The sequence below is a fragment of the Nomascus leucogenys genome, chromosome 2, assembly GCF_006542625.1.
Source record: "Nomascus leucogenys isolate Asia chromosome 2, Asia_NLE_v1, whole genome shotgun sequence".
NCBI classification, from domain to species: Eukaryota; Metazoa; Chordata; class Mammalia; order Primates; family Hylobatidae; genus Nomascus; species Nomascus leucogenys.
Genome location: NC_044382.1, coordinates 129,599,830 through 129,614,928, shown reverse-complemented (window position 1 = coordinate 129,614,928; position 15,099 = coordinate 129,599,830). Strand labels below are relative to the sequence as shown.

The 15,099-nt window shown below is 35.2% G+C and overlaps 1 pseudogene; it reads right to left on the bottom strand.

Annotated features, from left to right (window-relative positions):
* Nucleotides 1-7,675: 7,675 nt before the first annotated feature.
* LOC100591387 lies at nucleotides 7,676-8,267 on the bottom strand (annotated as a pseudogene).
* Between the last annotated feature and the right edge of the window lie 6,832 nt (nucleotides 8,268-15,099).

Sequence of the window (15,099 nt, the reverse complement as noted above, 5' to 3'; positions counted from 1 at the left end):
CACACCACAATCATTTATTTTCCAAGCTGGAGGTACACCCAAATGACCTTCATTCCTGGTGCACTTTCTGAAAATCTTTATAACTCAGACTGGTTCTATATTATCTTATCACCATCTAAACTAATAAGATCTCTTACTTTGCAGATGACATAATAACAATAATTGGTTAATAATGAAGAGAAGGGAGGGTGGAAATGGTCTAAGCTGAAAATTGTCAAGAGAGATGTAGAAAAAATATGTTGGAGTCAGCAATAATGACGTTTGTAGGTAGTAAACATTTAAAGAACTAACCTCGTTTTAGGAAAATAGAAACCATGAGTTATCAAGGCATTTTTAGAAAAGTGCTCCAATAGGAGAGAGTCTGGAGGAGTAGGGCCAGCTGTGATAGCAGTCTAAGTCTTTCTTTCATAAGCTTCAACTTCGCCTTAAATTCCTAGGAGCACCTGTAGACTTGCCTGTAACACAGCTGCTCTCAATGTGTGCTCCATGATCAGCAGCATTAGCGTCACCTGGGAGCTTGCTGAAAATGCAAATTCTTGCATTCCACTCCAGATCTACTGAATCAAGTATTCTAGGTACAGGTTCCATTAATTGTGTTTTAACAAGACAATTAGGTTCATTGGTTTCACAGTGAAGTTTGAGAGCAACTCTTCTATTAACATTGACATAGACCAGGGGAAGAGTACAAATGGAGGGCTCTAGTCAGAGGAACTAAGAAATGATGGTAGGCAACATATTCATTACTATTTCTTTTTCTAAATAAAGGAAGGAAAATTAGGTAGAAATAAGAAACGCTGAAGTACTGAGTCCAATAATTCAATCAATCACTTGCAGTTAGAATGTATTCATGAAGGTAGTAGAATACAATCTCTCTACTATCTCTCAAGCTTGGAAGGATGTCTGATACATAGGGAGTACTTGAAAATATTTGTTAAATAAGGGCAAAATTCATTGCAAATAATATGAGTTATTTATGTATTTTTTGAAGAGTCCAAGTCTGTTGCTGCACGGCATAGGGAAGACCAGAGTGAATACTCTCCGTGGGAGGCAGATCTGGGAAGTGGGAATCCAGAAGGACCTGAGCCACCAGAACCATTTGCTTCTCTGAAGTTCACCAAACAAATCACTCCTTCACCCTGGGAAGAAGTTAGTCAAGGTATGGAAAACACAAGGGTTTTTATTCTAGTATAATTCCTAATACAATAATATTCCTAAAAAAATCCCAAAATAAATGTTTCTTGTTTGATTTTAAAAATCTTAAGAGCTGTATTGAGGTTTAATTGACATACCGTAACAGCAGTTACATAAAATGTACAATCTGATAAGCTTTGATGTATTTATATACCTGTAAAACCATCTCCATCATCAAAATACTGGATATATCACACCCTAAAATTTTCTTTTGACCTTTTATAATCACTTGTTTAATCCATTTCTGTTCTTTCCCATCCCAGACAATTGTTGATCTGTCTTCTGTCACTATAGATTAGTCAGCATTTACCAGAATTTTATGTAAATGAAATTAAAGAGTATGTGCTTTCTTTTGTTTGCTTGGCTACCTTCCCTCACCGTAATTATTTTGAAGTTCATCCACTTTGTTGTGTGCCCAATAATCAATCCCCTTTTACAGAGAAGTAGTATTTCCTTGTATGTTTTCATCAGAATTTATTTGTCCAAATGAGCATTTGGATTATTTCTAGTTTCTGGCAGTTATAAATACAGTTGCTTAAACATTCATGTATCAGTCATGGTGTGGACAGTTGCTTTATTTCTCCTGGGTAAATGCCCTGAAGTAGAATGACTGGATCATATCTTAAGTGTATGTTTCACTTTTTCAGAAACTGCCAAAACATTTTAAAGCCATTGTACCATTGTTCATTTCACAGTTTGAGAGTTTCATCCTAATAGGTACATACTGATATTTTATTGTAGTTTCAATTTGCATTTCTCTAATTATTAATGATAGTGGGGTTACTGTCATATGGGTTTTGTGATTGTCTACTTTGGTATGTGCTTAAGTATTTTGCCCATTTTTAATTTGTTTGTGTTATTGTGCTTTGAGAGATTTTTATGCATTTTAGACAGAGATCCTTCATCAGCTATGTAACTTGCAAATGTTTTTCCCAGTCTGTATCTTGTTTTTCATTCTTGCAGCAGTGTGTTTTTGAAGAGCAGAAGTTTTTAGTTTTGATGACATTCAGTTTGTAAATGGGGCCGATTTTGCCTGCTTGGTTTTTCTTCTCATTATGGGTCATATTTTATTGCTTTTTTTGCATGGCTAATAATTTTTTATTGGAGGCCAGACTTTGTAGATTTTATTTTCTTAGGTGCTGGATATGTTTGTATTTCTATAAATATATTTGGGCTTTGTTACATGATGCAGTTAAGTTACTTGGAAACATTTTGTTCATTTGGGGACTTGCTTTTACGTTTTGTTAAGTGAGGCCAGGACAAAGTTTTCTGTGCGGGCTAATTTTAAACCGGTTCTGAGTCCTTCACTTGATATATCTGAATTATGAGTTTTTTTCACACTGGCTAAGGGATTTGTTCCCTTAATACTTTCAGGTGGTTCTTTCTTAGATATTAGGTAGCTTCCTCATGTGCGTGTGATGATCTTCTGTAGATTTCTAGAGTACTTTGTCTTCATAACTCTATCCTTTTTGGTACTCCACCTAATGAATTTTGGCCACCTTAGTCTCTTCAGACTTCCAGATCCATCTGCTCATCTGAGGGAAATTACTGGGTTCTGCCTGGGGGTGGTTCTTCCTTGTGCTGTGATCAGGATATGCTCTCCAGGCAGCAAACTGAGACAATCTTGGGGACTATTTTTTTTTCTTGTTTATCTGGGAATCACTGATGTGTCTTGAAAACCATTGCTTAATATATAGTTTTCTTTCTTTGATTGTTTTGGGCAAAAGGGTAAATCTGGCCAGTATTAATTCTTTTCTTCCCAAAGCAGGTTTATCCAATTTCTGATATTAAGACTGAGGAATTATAGAGGCACATACATATTATATATGATTTCATGGTATTAGTTACATACTGTCTTGTCTATGTGTTTATAACCACTTTAAACAAAGATATATGGGGCTAGCAGTTCTTTTATATAAAATAAGTAAATTAAATGGTTGTCGTAGCATTATACTGAATTATTAGAGGTCTTGAACTTGGTCATAATACATTAACGTCTCTGGTAAAATATGTGTAATGGGGAAAATGCACTTGAATTATAACATTTTCAACACAGTACCTTTTCAGGAATATAATTATTTATAAATATGAGATCTGTTGGAAGTAATGCTATCATATGGATCACAAGTATTAGGGAATCCTGGGGAAAACCAATCTGCCTATTCTAAGGTGTAAGATATAGAAAATTCAGTATTCCTTTTTCCAATTTTCCATGTTGTGGATGAACATAAAAATCCTCTAGCTTAACTATTCCCAGTGTCAGAGCACACAGTGGGTATACCACAAATGAGTGATGGATATGTCTGAGATTTTGCTCCCTGTGGCCCTTGACATGTTCTGATTGGGCCTTAGGAGGCTAGAATTGATAGACTTCCCTCTAGCCATAATCATTCTCAACTTACTGCAGTGTGCCCTACAAATAGTATATTTTCCTATGTGTGCTATGATGTGCAAAAGGTCATGAAGTGCTGCTCTGGTAGTTATATGTTTTCCTACTGTTTATCTTCTATCATGCCACTCTCAGTTTATAAATTTCTCTTGCTTTTCTTATTTCAAGGGATGGCTGATTTGAGGAAAAGAGGAATTTAGCCAATGGAAAGGAAAAGAATGGGCTTTCTGTAACTGTCTTTATTTGTGAATTCTATTGCCTTAGGGAGATTTTATTGTTAAAATGAAAATTCCATGTGTGTCTTGACTAATATGTAATATCTATACTTGTAGAGTTAAGAAAATTAACAATGTAAATCAATACAGCATATGCTTTCTTAAAAAGTGATTCTCATCTTTTAAAATAAATTTCCTAAGGTGAATTTATTTATTTTATAACAGATATGACGCTTTTGCAAATACATAAGTAGATGATTATAATATGCTTTAATTTCCCTGTCTGATGTTCTAGCTTTCCCTTTAGACATATATTAATAAAATACACTTAGTATTTTCAGAAAAGAAGAAATCTTAAGCTGTGATATTTAGGAAGTGAAAACTTTTTGTTACCTAGCTCATGTACATTTTTTGAATTTAAGAGTCTTGTGGACTAGACATTCTATGCTACATTTCGCAAGTTCCAGGTATACTTTGTTTATGTATGTGGCCTGCAGCATTTTAAGGCACCACTTTAAAAAAATTTTTGGATTAGTATTTGAATTTCATAGGAGTGACAGGTTTGCTTAAAGTTCTTCCATCATTTTTTCTACTAAGGGAGAGAAAGCTAAGAGAACAAACAGGCACAGACGTTGAGATAGTTATAATTTCTACCCTTATCATTTTGTAATTATGGTATAATTGGAGAGCATAATACTTGAAGATTTCCTGTATTCTGTAATATAGAATTTACCATTTCTCTTTTCATGTGAACTTTGACACCAGATGACAACAGAAATAGAAAAGTATGAGTAAGTAGTATTTATTTGTATTTAGTAGAGAGAAAAGTCAGACAAGTGGCCAATTCCACACATTTTAAATTAAAATGAATATATATATAAACCACTGCAGACATACCTTTTGCTTTTATAACTATTTTTACAACTTAATTGAAGTATAATTGATATATGACAAACTGCCCATATTTAAAGTATGCAATTTGATACGTTTGACCTAGTTATATGCTGATGAAGCCATCACTATAATCAAGATAGTGAACATGTATATTATGGCAAAGTTTCATTTTCCTTCTTTGTAATCACATCATCCCATTCAGCATACCCAAGATAATCACTGAACAGCTTTTTGCCATTATAGATTACTTTATATTTTCCATAAATTTATATAAATTGAATCCTACAGTATGTACCATATTTTGTCTGCCTTTTTCACTCAGCATTATTATTTTGAGAGTCCTCTATGTTGCTACATGCATCCTTAGTTCATTACATTTATAGCTGAATAGTATTCCCTTTTATGAATATCCCATAATCCATTTATTGATTCAGCTGTTTTTGGACATTTGGGTTATTTCCACTTTTGAGCAACAGCTTGTAAGGACCATATGAACATTCATATATAATCCTTTGTAGGAAGATAGTCTTTCATTTATTTTTAGGGATATACATCTAGGAGTAAAATATCTGGCACATAAGCCAGGTATATGTTTAACTTTAAAATAAAAAAGCTAATTTTTTTTCCCACAGTGATCGCAGCATTTTACATTTCCAAGGAGCAGTGTTTGAAAGCTTCAGTTGCTCAGTTGCTCTACATTCTCACCAATACTTGGTCTGCTGTCTTGATAATTGTGGCCATTCTGAAAGGTGTGTAGTGATACCTTACTATGGTTTTAATTTATGTGACTAATGACTAATGATATTAAAAACTTTTTTATGTGGTTACTATATCTACTTTGGTGAAGTGTCTATTCAAATATTTTGCCTATTTTTAATAGGTTTGTTTGTGCTTATATTTTGAGTTTTTAAAAAACTGTATTCTGAATACAAGTACTTTTCCAGACAGTTATTTGTGACTGTATTTCCCCAGTTTGGCCTTCATTTTCATTTTCTTAATAATGTTTTTCAAAGAGAAGATATTCTTAATTTTGATGAAGTGCTATCATTTTAAAAAATGAATCATGCTTTTTGCTGTCATAGCCAAGAAATTTTTACTTAATCCAAAGTCTTAAAGGTTTTCAGCTACGCTTTCTTCAAGAAATTTTACAGTTTTACTTTTTACATTTAGGTCTATGATCATTTTGGGTTAATTATTTTATACTATGGGACATAATATTTGGTTTCAGTGTGGATATTGAATTGTTCCAGTAACATTTTTTCAAATCTTTTTTTATATTAAATTGTTTTTGTGTGTTTTAGAAATTAGTTGACTATAGATTTGTCAGTTTATTTTAGACTCCATTTTCTATGTTTATTATCTGTCTTGATGCCAGTACCATACTAGATTGTTGCTTTAAAATAATTCTTATAATCAAGTAGTGTAAATCTACCAACTTTTTTATCAATGTTGTCTTCAAATGTTTAGATCCTTTCATTTTTGTATAGAATTTAGAGTCAGCTTATCAATTTCTACTAAAAAGCCGGGATTTTGATTGGGATTGCATTAACCCTATAGATCAATTTTGGAAGAACTGACATCTTAACACTATTCAATTGTCTGAACTAGGAGCACAGTGTATCTGTCTAGTCTCAATTTCTCTCAGTGACGTTTTGTAGTTTGCAATGTATAGGTCTTCCTCTTCTTTGCCAAATTTGTCTTGAGGTCAACAGGTGACCATACACAATTAGCAACACTAAATTACCCTCTTTATAAAATAAACTAATTGAAATGGACTTTAAAATAATGTCACACTGCATGTGCACATGCACATAATTGACAAATGAAACTTTCTTGATTTTCCTCTGGGCGATAATTTAGTCTTCTTTTTAAATTATGAAAATCCTTGTTAAGCCCTTGATAAGTTTTGGGAAAAGAAACCTTTTAAAATCCTTTCCAGGCATCTTTTAGCACGCTTTGATTTTGTGCCTGGAATTTGTTCCTTCCGGTGGGTTCTTGCTCTCGCTGACTTCAAGAATGAGGCTGCGGACCCTCGTGGTGTTACAGTTCTTAAAGATGATGTGTCTGTGGTTTGTTGCTTCTGATATTCAGATGCGTCCGGAGTTTCGTCCTTCTGGTGGGTTCGTGGTCTCACTTGACTTCAGGAGTGAAGCCCAGACCTTCACAGTGAGTGTTACAGCTCTTAAAGGTGGTGCATCCGGAGTTGTTTCTTCTTTCTGGTGGACTCCTGGTCTCGCTGACTTCAGGAGTGAAGGTGCAGACCTTCGCAATCAGTGTTACAGCTCTTAAAGGTGCTGCATCCACAGTTGCTCGTTCCTCCTGGTGGGTGTCACTGACTTCAGGAGTGAAGCCACAGACCTTCCCAGTGAGTGTTACAGCTCTTAAAGGTGGTACGTCCGGAGTTGTTCATGCCTGCCAGTGGGTTTATGGTCTCGTTGGTTTCAGGAGTGAAGCTGCAGACCTTCATGGTGAGTGTTACAACTCATAAAGGTAGTGTGGACCCAAACAGTGAGCAGCAGCATGATCTATTGCAAAGAGCAAAAGAACAAAGTCGCACAGCATGGAAGGGGACCCAAGCGGGTTGCTGCTGCTGGCTCAGGTGGCCAGTTTTTATTCCCTTATTTGGCCTCGCCCACATTCTGCTGATTGGTCCATTTTACAGAGAGCTGACTGGTCCATTTTGCAGAGTGCTGATTGGTCCGTTTTTACAGGGTGCTGATTGGTGTGTTTACAAACCTTTAGCTGGACACAGAACACTGATTGGTGCTTTTTTACAGAGTTCTGATTGGTATGTTTACAAACCTTTAGCTGGACACAGAGCGCTGATTGGTGCGTTTACAATCCTTTAGCTAGACAGAAAAGTTCCCCAAGTCCCCACCCCACACAGAAGCTCAGCCTGTTTCACCTCTCAATTTCACTTAAGGAGGAGCCATAGTTTCCCATTTCTTAATTTCTTTTTTTTTTTTTGTCAGTATCCAAAATCATTTTAATAAGAGGGTAGGATCCAGGGTTTGTTTTTGTAGCCTCGGCTGGCCCTTAGGCCTCCACTGCACTCGAACTTTCGGACCTTGGAGTGAAGGTAGGGTTTGGTGTGGCTGTGCCAGGTTCCCGGGGCCTTGCCGAAATGCCAGTACACCTCTCGGCCCTTGTGAAGATTGGAGAGCAGGACGGTGCCGCAGCCCTTCAGGGAGTCCAGGGCCATCTGGTCAAAAGTGAAGATCTTGCCCCCAACCCTGAGGATGCTGCTGCGGTCTGACCAGCTGGTCATCACAGTGCACACACCTTCAGTTTGGGCACCTCCTGAACCTGCACATCATCCATTATGGTCCCCACAACCAAGGCCATTTTGTTTTCCCGGCTGAGAAGCTTCATCATCCGGATCATCTGGGAAAGGGACAGAGGTGGCTGGTTGGTGAGACTCATAAACAACCTCTTCAGCACAACCTGGTTGAATGTGGAGTTGGTTAATCTGGCCAGAAACCTGTACAGCTTGACCAACAGCCTCAGGTAGATATCCTGGCTCTTGGGCTCCTTGCGCTGAACCTTTGGTCCTTGTTGTGGCGGTTGTGAACTCCCATGATGGCGCCTCCTGCTGGGCCAGGTCCGGAAAGCTTAGTTTCCCATTTCTAACAACTTAAGGGAAAAACCTCTCTTTTTAAAAATCTTTCCTAGTTCCACAGCTTTTTTGAGTCTTTCCCCACCATAGCTTAAAGTAGCATAACAACTGAGAGTTTTTCTCCCCCAACATTTTTTAAACGCAACTTTTAAGTGTCAATATTCCTTTATTTTGTGAGAACTTATTTTGTAAGTTTTATGGCATTCCATGTTTTGGTAATCCACAGTTGCTTTATATATAATTGAACAAATTTACATTTTTTAAAAAAATTATAAAACCCTGCATCTTCTGTAGAATAGTTTACTGCCTATGTTTTGAAAGAGACTTTGCTATCTAAATGGAATTTGCGTCACTCCATATGATTTAACTTTACAAAATCCATTTAAATAGAACACAGATTTAAAATAGATTTCTAAAGTGATTTCTACCATAAAAATTGGGGCAGGGCAAAAGACACATCCTGCCTTGAAGATTTGTGATAAATTTTTCTCACAGAGTGAATTAACTTTAGTTTTTACTTTCTATATAGATCAAGAATTTATAATTTTTACATTGTCTTAAAACGAATACAAATTATTTATGGTTGCCAGTTACATAGCTCATGTCATGCTCTGCCATAGGTGATGCCCTACAATGTATGGGATTGTCAGCATCTTTCACCCTTGGATATATAAACTGTAACATGCAAACTTCATTTTGACAGTTTGAAGTATATTATGACTTAATGTGAGGCCCTTCTTCCATTTGCTATGGCCAGAAACCATACTGATTCTTCATAAGGTACAGGATATAAAAGTAATATGATATATTATTTTTCTTTAATGAGGATAAAATTAAGGTAAAGTTATAAAAATCCACACATGGAACAAATAAGGGGAACGTGTAGAAACAAGTACTTATTTGGTAAAGGTGTAGATACGGTATTGTGTAGTAGAAAAGTCACAGGCTGTGATTAAAGAAAAGTGCATTTGATTTCTATCCTTCTCAGTGACTGGCTGAATCATCTTCAAAAAGTTATGTGACCACTTCAAGCTTCAGATTCCACATCTGTAAATTGGCTATAATAATGCCTACAAATCATAGAATTGACATTAAAATTAATTATCAAAACTATGTAGCAGTGAGAACTCATGTAATAGCACCTATACCTGCTCTGTATTCTAGTTTATTCTATAGCAGAATTCTAAGTGTTATGTAGTATAAATAATACATCTTTCTCTAGCTAACGATTTACTTAGCAGCAGTACTGATAATGTAACTATGTATTATGTATTCACATTACAGAATATGACATTATAGAAATGTGTAGTAGTTAAATATTGGGATAAAGAATATAGATACTTTGGAGGTTTTCAAGGGGTGGAATAGGTAGAAAAAAGCCATGATGAATTTAGATGTTTTAGAAGAGTCAAGTAAACATGTGGTTATATTCACAAAAAATTACAGCACCTTTCCCCATTCAGTTATGATTTCATTTAAAATAAATTTGAATATTTCATTAATCATTAATTACTCTGGATTTAAAATTTGATGTCCAAACTTAAAAACTGAAGAATAACGAGAAATAGTAAAAGCTGAATATAACAGAGAATGTATATTGACTCATTTAAAACTCGCTTAGCTTATTAAGATTTGAGGATTCTACAATATGAAATATAAAATTTTCACCTATAGTTGTAGGAAAAGATTGAATTCTTTAAGATTTTAAAATTCTGGAATCTTGTTGTCTAGTAGTGTGAAAGATAGATTAAAATAGGCAAGAAGAGAGGGGAAAAAATCACATTAATACCATTCCAAGTGCGAAGAGAGTGGTTTCTTCTGCCAGTAGGCTCAAAAAGTCTCTGGAGAGAAACAATTTCTGAGTGAAAATCTGTTGCTCCACCTGCTTTCCTCACCTCCCTCGCCCCCATGTAATGCCTTCAGAAAAGCAGGGGATAATTGTTACTTTCGGAAAAACCCAGATATTGGAAGACAGTTGCCCAGAAAAGGACGTATTAGAAAGCGTAAGCATTCCTGAGAACATTTGGCAGATGATCACATTATAGTGTCGTCTGAATGAAATATATGGTGGTATAATTCAAATGGCTCTTTATTCTAGAATTAGTGCAATTGCCTTCTGTTTTTATATGTTGACAATAATAACAAAACCAAAGGCCACAGGACTCCAGTTGTCTTTCATTCATGTCAGTATTATAGAAAGATATTCTCTGATAAATTGGCACGTTTGGTCATAGTTCTCTTTTCAGGTACAACTTTAATACAGTTTCTTTATGGCTGTCCCTGGTTTTGCTTATAATTTAGCCATATTTCCACTTTTTACACTTGATCTTAGCCAAAAGGCTGAAAGGCGATATGTTTCTGGTTTTTAAATGCTCTTATAGTTTCTTTTATCTTAAAACATTTTATTTCTTTCACAATAAGCTGTTTATAGAAACAGACATTAAACAGACTAAGTCCATTCCATTATATGAGCAATTTAAGATAAGTATTCTTATATAATACAAAAAAAAGATAATACCATTGCCTTCCGGGAGTTCATTCTATCAGGTTGTATAGAGATTCACTTTAACTATCATATGATACACTGTCTGGTAAATGCTGTAAAATACTAGTGAAGTAAATTTGAGTATATTGATTTATTTTTCAACTTGTTCCATTCCACTGCATACAGAAAAATTCATAATTTGCTTGGAGTCATATTTGAAAATGAGTTCTGTTCACACCGTAATTTTATTTTGTGACAGAACAGTGAATCTTGATTAAAGTTAAAAAAAAGGCTTAAAATATTCATTTAGTCAACATCAAAAAATATGGTAAAGATCTAAACTCAATATAGAAAATGTTTAAATTATTATATTGAAAATAACTTTTTGTATATTGCTACAGAAGCTTTTTTTTTAGTTGATATATTCCTATTCTAAAAATACTTTTTAAAACCTTGGATAAATGAATTATCTCCATATATCAACTATTCTAATATTTTTACCTACTTAAATCAGGGGTACATGGACTGCAAATTAAAAGCTATAGAAAGACTGATGAAACCTTCTAAACTTACCGTTTGGTAACTATCACATTAATGGTTGTTTCAGGTAATAATCATCAATGGATGTTAAAAATAGTGGATAAAAGTTTAATTAGAAGCAGAATATTTAGCATCTTAAGATATTTTGACATACGATATTTATTAAATACAAAGGGAAAAAGATTACCTTTACAGTGAAAAAGAAATCTGGCAAATATTATCTAAACTAAGTGATCAAAGTTAACATCACCAATAAAGGAACAGAGTAGACATTTGCCTGTAAATATGATGCACTTGAAAAAAACATATCGTTTCTATAGAATCTCTTAGAAAGACTTGTAACATAAATCTGTTTATGAGAAAACATCAAACAAACCCAATTTAAGGAACAGTCAATAAAATAAATGGAACCCTTCAAAAATATCAACTTCATGGCAAACAAGAAAACTAAGGTACTGTTTCAGACAAAGAGATGAAATAGGCCGGGTGCGGTGGCTCATGCCTGTAATCCCAGCGCTTTGGGAGGCCAAGGCGGGCAGATCACCTGAGGTTGAGAATTCGAGACCACTGTGACCAACATGGAGAGACCCCGTCTCTACTAAAAATACAAAATTAGCCCGGGTGTGGTGGTGCATGCCTGTAATCCCAGCTAATTGGGAGGCTGAGGCAGAATCATTTGAATCCGTGAGGTGGAGGTGGAGGTTGCAGTGGGCCAAGATTGCACCATTGCACGCCAGCCTGGGCAATAAGAGCAAAACTCGGTCTCAAAAAAAAAAGAGAAAGAAATATGAAAACTGACAACAATGAGGTATTTTTGTGGGGTGCCTTTTTATTGGGATTTTACTGTTTTTCTCATGATTAAACTGGGGTTGTAGGTTTTACAGAGAAATACTGTAGACGTAAAGTGTTATTTTTATAATCTTGAGTATGTACTTTCACTGTATGATTGCTGATAATGACCTTGATCACCTGGCTCAGGTATCATTTGCCATGTTTTTCCACTGCAGTTTCCCAAAGTAATATTACTCTATCCATCCCCCCCCCTTTATACTGTATTCTTTGAAGGAGTTACTATATGCAGCCTAGATTTAAGAAGTGAGGAGTTAGCTGTCACCATTTGAGGACACAGAGTCTTCATTAGCTATTTGGAATTCTTCTGTACAGGAGATTTGCCTGTTCTCACTCTCATTCATTTATTTATTGATTTTTTGTCAGTATGTACATAGATATTTATTTTATACTTTGGGTTATAACCCAATACTATTTTGTTCTTTTTTCTTTTCCTTTGCTTGACTTGTTTTAGCTTGGGCCATTGGCAGACCTTTCAATTGACTCCTGTGTCCTTTTGACATAACTCCATAATTGTGTGTGTTTGTGTGTGTTGTGTGAGTGTGTTAATACATTTTTGGCACAGTAAGATTCTCCCAGTTCATCTGTTATATTTTCTGCCAAAGTTTCAGAATCAGACATTTCTCCAAGGAGCCTTGGCTTATTTTATTGGAGAACAGTATTAGGACTCTAGATCTGAGCACTATTCTGCTTATTACTACTGGGTGTCGTTTTTAGGCCCTCTCAGCTGACAGAGCTGGATAATATATGCATTAATAACCCATGAATATAGACATATCTATAAATTTTATTTTATGTAACCACTTATATCTTTATGAAATTAAACACGAGTTCATACTGATGTCTTCAACTGTAATCCATCACCACATAAGTCACTCCAGCCTTCTTATTTGGCTTATCTGTACATTTTCACTCCAACAATATGAAATTTGGCTCCAACAATTTGCCACCCATTTATTTATTTGCTCATTTCCAATATTTATAGATAGCAGTATCAGAAATGTTAATCCCAAAAGCAATCTTCAAAACGCAGTTCCCATCACAATACCACCATTATTCATGGAACACAATGTGGAGATTCCTTAAAGAACTAAGAGTAGAACTACCATTTGATCCAGCAATCCCACTACTGGGTATCTACCCAGAGGAAAAGAAGTCATTATTCGAAAAAGATGCTTGCACATGCATGTTTGTAGCAGCACAATTCACAATTGCAAAAACAGGGAACCAACCCAAATGCCCATCAATCAATGATAAAGAAACTGTGGTATATATGTGTATATGTATGTATTATATATGTATGTAAATATGTGTATATATATATACACGTGTGTGTGTGTGTGTATATATATATATATATAGTGAAATACTACTCATCCATAAAAATGAATGAATTAATGTCGTTTGCAGCAACCTGGATGAGATTGGAGACTATTATTCTAAGTGAAGTAACTCAGGAGTGGAAAATCAAATATTGTATGTTCTCACTCATAAGTGGGAGCTAAGCTATGAGGATGCCAAAGCATAAGAATGATACAATGGACTTTGGGTACTCAGGGGGAAAGGGTTGGAAGGGGGTGAGGGATAAAAGACTATAATAGGGTGTAGTGTATGCTGCTCGGGCGATGGGTGCACCAAAATCTTACAAAGCACCACTAAAGAGCTTACTTATGTAACCAAACACCACCTGTTCCCCAATAACCTATGGAAATTAAAAAAATGAAAGAATTGTTAAAGTCTACTTACATGTGAGAGAGTTTTATCAACTAGAGTACAATGCTTATATGAAGTCCTCATTTCCAAAGTTATTATCAGTATTTTCCCCATCACTTTTGTTTCAGTGATTTGTTACATACATTTATAATACAGTAAGATTGACCTGCCACCACCTGTATTCCTTTCTGAGATGACTTCAACTTCTAAATGACTTTTCATATTTGCTTACATGAAGGCTTTTTGTGTTATAAAGTTTTGCTGCCAACATTGGTTACCATACGGTTATATGTCAAAGTGTGGAGAAATGGCACAATTTATGTTGCAGTCTTATGTGTCTGCCTTTATCTTTCGTTTTCTCTTTTCTTCCTTTTGTTTTTTCATTTTTTCTTCTTCCTCTTATTTCTCCTCCCCTATCTCTTCTTACTCTCCCTCTTCCTCTTCCTCTTCTCTTCTGGTTGCTCTATTTCTTCTACCTCCTTTCTCTTCTTTCATCTCCTTGATTTTCTCTATTTCCTATTCGCCTTTTCTTAATTGCTCTCCTTTTTATTTATTGATCTCCTGCCTGCAAAACCTTGCAATTGGATAAAGTGGTCTTTAACTTACTACGGTAATTTCTAATTCACTTTTTATTTAGTTTAAGAACAATCATAAAACGAATTGCTGTCACTGGAGAGTAGAAAAAATACTTTATGGTAGTGAATGGCTGGAGATTGTAAACATTTTTTTTTCCGCATAAGGTAAATACTAAGTGAAGTAACTCAGCAATGGAAATCCAAATATTGTATGTTTTAGAAATGAATAGATTCAGGTAAGAAGGAACTAAAATAGTGCACATTTTAATTAATAGAGTAGAAATAAGAATGAAATGATTATACATAGCAGATAATCATCCTTCCCTATTATAATTAGCAGCTGTTCTACTTGAGCTAATGAACTCCCTGGATTTCTTTAGTTTCTACCCTTCATTTTCTGCAGAGGAGCAGGCCCTTTCCCAGCCCAACAGGATGAATTTTGTTCAGCATGCACGCCTACACTAAACAAAATTCACACTAAACAAAATCCACCCTGAGAAAGCATGTGATGCAGTTGTAAACAACTATTGTGAGGGCAATAAATCTACCAGAAGGCTCTGGGAAGGGTTTGCGGTTTATAAAGTTTTATAAAGAGTCTTTTAAGCAATCCCTTTTTTTTGCAAGTTGTCTTT